Source organism: Arachis ipaensis, chromosome B5 (genome assembly GCF_059453495.1).
Source record: "Arachis ipaensis isolate K30076 ecotype BB chromosome B5, ASM5945349v1, whole genome shotgun sequence".
In the NCBI taxonomy this organism is placed as follows: Eukaryota; Viridiplantae; Streptophyta; class Magnoliopsida; order Fabales; family Fabaceae; genus Arachis; species Arachis ipaensis.
Genome location: NC_142440.1, coordinates 90,250,652 through 90,254,572, shown reverse-complemented (window position 1 = coordinate 90,254,572; position 3,921 = coordinate 90,250,652).

The following is a 3,921-nucleotide window of genomic DNA, read 5'->3' as shown; positions in this document are numbered from 1 at the left end:
AAATGCTCCTTACTGGCGTTTAAACGCCAGTAAGTCCTTCCTCCAGGGTGTGATTTTTCTTCTACTGTTTTTAATTCTGTTTTTGATTTTTCTATTTATTTTGTGACTCTACATGATCATGAACCTAATAAAACATGAAAAAACAATAAAATAAAAATAAAAATAAAATTAGATAAATAAAAATTGGGTTGCCTCCCAACAAGCGCTTCTTTAATGTCAATAGCTTGACAATGGGCTCTCATGGAGCCACACAGGTGATCAGGTCAATTTTATAGACTCCTAACACCAAACTTAGAGTTTGGATATGGGAGTTCAACACCAAACTTAGAGTTTGGCTGAGGCCTCCCAACACCAAACTTAGAGTTTGACTGTGGGGGCTTTAGTTGACTCTGTACTGAGAGAAGCTTACTGTGCCTCTTTTCCATGTTTACAGAAGGATGTCCTTGAGTTTTAAACACAAGAGAGTCCTCATTCAATTGAAGGACTAGTTCACCTCTGTCAACATCAATCACAGTTCTTGCTGTGGCTAGGAAGGGTCTTCCAAGGATGATGGATTCATCCTCATCCTTCCCAGTATCTAGGATTATGAAATCAGCAGGGATGTAAAGGCCTTCAACCTTTACTAGCACGTCCTCTACTTGTCCATAAGCCTGTTTTCTTGAATTGTCTGCCATCTCTAATGAGATTCTAGCAGCTTGTACCTCAAAGATTCCCAGTTTCTCCATTACAGAGAGTGGCATGAGGTTTATCCCTGACCCAAGGTCACATAGAGCCTTCTCAAAGGTCATGGTGCCTATGGTACAAGGTATTAGGAACTTTCCAGGATCCTATTTCTTCTGAGGTAATCTCAGTTGATCCAATACATTTAGTTCATTGGTGAACAGGGGAGGTTCATCTCCCCAAGTCTCACTACCAAATAAATTGGCATTCAGCTTCATGATTGCACCAAGGAACTTGGCAACTTGCTCTTCAGTAACATCTTCATTCTCTTCAGAGGAAGAGTACTCTTCAGAGCTCATGAATGGCGTAAGGAGGTTCAATAGAATCTCTATGGTCTCTAGATGAGTCTCAGATTCCTTTGGTTCCTCAGAGGGGAACTCCTTATTGAGCACTGGACGTCCCAGGAGGTCTTCCTCCTTGGGATTCACGTCCTCCCCTTCCTTCTTGAATTCGGCCATGATGGTTATATCAATGGCCTTGCACTCTCCTTTTGGATTTTCTTCTGTATTGCTTGGGAGAGCATTAGGAGGGGTTTCAGTGATCTTCTTACTCAGCTGGCCCACTTGTGCCTCCAAATTTCTAATGGAGGACCTTGTTTCATTCATGAAACTCATAGTGGCCTTAGATAGATCAGAGATTAAATTTGCTAAGCTAGATGGATTCTGCTCAGAATTCTCTGTCTGTTGCTGAGTGGATGATGGAAAAGGTTTACTATTGTTAAACCTGTTTCTTCCACCATTAGTAAAGCCTTGTTAAGGCTTTTTTTGATCCTTCCATGAGAGATTTGGGTGATTTCTCCATGAGGAATTATAGGTGTTTCCATAAGGTTCACCCATGTAATTCACCTCTGCTATTGCAGGGTTCTCAAGATCATAAGCTTCTTCTTCAGAAGATGCCTCTTGAGTACTGTTGGATGCAGCTTGCATTCAATTCAGACTCTGAGAAATCATATTGACTTGCTGAGTCAATATTTTATTTTGAGCCAATATGGCATTCAGAGTATCAATTTCAAGAACTCCATTCTTCTGAGGCGTCCCATTACTCACAGGATTCCTCTCAGAAGTGTACATAAACTGGTTGTTAGCAACCATGTCAATAAGTTCTTGAGCTTCTGCAGGCGTTTTCTTTAGGTGAATGGATCCTCCTGCAGAAGTATCCAATGACAGCTTAGCTAATTCAGACAGACCATCATAGAATATGTCCAGGATGGTCCATTCTGAAAGCATGTCAGAAGGACACTTTTTGGTCAGTTGCTTGTATCTCTACCAAGCTTCATAAAGGGATTCACCTTCTTTCTGTCTGAAGGTTTGAACATCCACTCTAAGCTTACTCAGCTTTTGAGGAGGAAAGAACTTGGCTAAGAAAGTCGTGACCAGCTTATCCCAAGTGTTCAGACTATCTTTAGGTTGAGAATCCAACCATATTCTAGCTCTGTCTCTCACAGCAAAAGGGAAAAGCATGAGCCTGTAGACTTCAGGATCTACTCCATTAGTCTTAACAGTATCACATATCTGCAAGAATTCAGTTAAGAACTGAAAAGGATCTTCAGATGGAAGTCCATGAAACTTGCAGTTTTGTTGCATCAGAGAAACTAATTGAGGTTTAAGCTCAAAATTGTTTGCTCCAATGGTAGGGATGGAGATGCTTCTTCCATGTAAATTGAAATTAGGTGCAGTGAAGTCACCAAGCATCCTCCTTGCATTATTATTATTTTCGGCTGCCATCTCCTCTTATTGTTCGAAAATTCCTGTAAGGTTGTCTCTGGATTGTTGTATTTTAACTTCTTTTAGTTTCCTTTTCAAAGTCCTTTCAGGTTCAGGATCTGCTTCAACTAGAATGTTCTTGTCCTTGCTCCTGCTCATATGACAAAGAAGGGAATAACAAAGAAAATATAAAATCCTCTATGTCACAGTATAGAGATTCCTTTGTGTGAGTAGAAGAAGAAAAGAATGTAATATAAGGAAAGAGAAGGGAGGAGAATCCAAACACAAGGGTGAGGAGAGCAGAGATATGGGATGAAGAGAAGTGTTAGTAAGTAATTAAATAAATAGAATGAGATGAGAGGAAGAAGTTTTCGAAAATAACTTTTGAAAAGGGGTTAGTTATTTTCGAAAATTAGATAAGAAATAAAGTTAGAATTAAAAATTGAAACAATTAATTAATTAAAAATAATTTTTGAAAAAGAGGGAGGTATTTTCGAAAATTAGAGAGGGATAGTTAGTTTGGTAGTTTTGAAAGAGATAAGAAACAAACAAAAAGTTAATTAGTTAGTTGAAACAAATTTTGAAAATCAAATTTTAAAAGATAAGAAGATAAGAAGTTAGAAAAGATATTCGAAAATGATAAGATAAAAAGATATTTTTGAAAAGATATGATTGAAATTAGTTTTGAAAAAAATTTGATTTTTAAAATCACAATTAATGACTTGATTCACAAGAAATCACAAGATATGATTCTAGAACTCAAAGTTTGAATCTTTCTTAACAAGTAAGTAACAAACTTGAAATTTTTGAATCAAAACATTAATTGTTGATGATATTTTCGAAAATATGATGTAAAATTAAGAAAAAGATTTTTAAAAAATAATTTTAAAATTTTTTAAAATAAATAAGAAAAATGAAAAAGATATGATTTTTGAAAAAGATTTAGAAAAAGATCAGATTTTTAAATTGAAAATTTGATTTGACTCATAAGAAACAATTGAATTTTAAAAATTTTTGAAAAAGTCAATCCATATTTTTTTGATTTTTGAATTTTTAATGATGAAAGAGAAAAACATGAAAAAGACTCATAACATAAAAATTATGAATCAAAACACACAATGCATGCAAGAACACTATGAATGTCAAGATGAACACCAAGAACACTTTGAAGATCAAGATGAACATCAAGACTTATTTTTGAAAAATTTTCAAGAAAAAAAAACATGCAAGACACCAAACTTAGAAATTTTTAATATTTAGACACTAAGAATTCAAGAATGCATATGAAAAACACCATACAACACAGAACAATATAATATGAAGATCAATCAAGAAGGTTTATCAAGAACAACTTGAAGATCATGATGAATGCAATGCATGAATGCATATGAAAAACAAGAAAAGACACAAAACAAGAAAATATGAAGATCAAACAAGAAGACTGGCCAAGAACAACTTGAAGATCGTGAAGAACACTATGAATGCATGAATTTTCGAA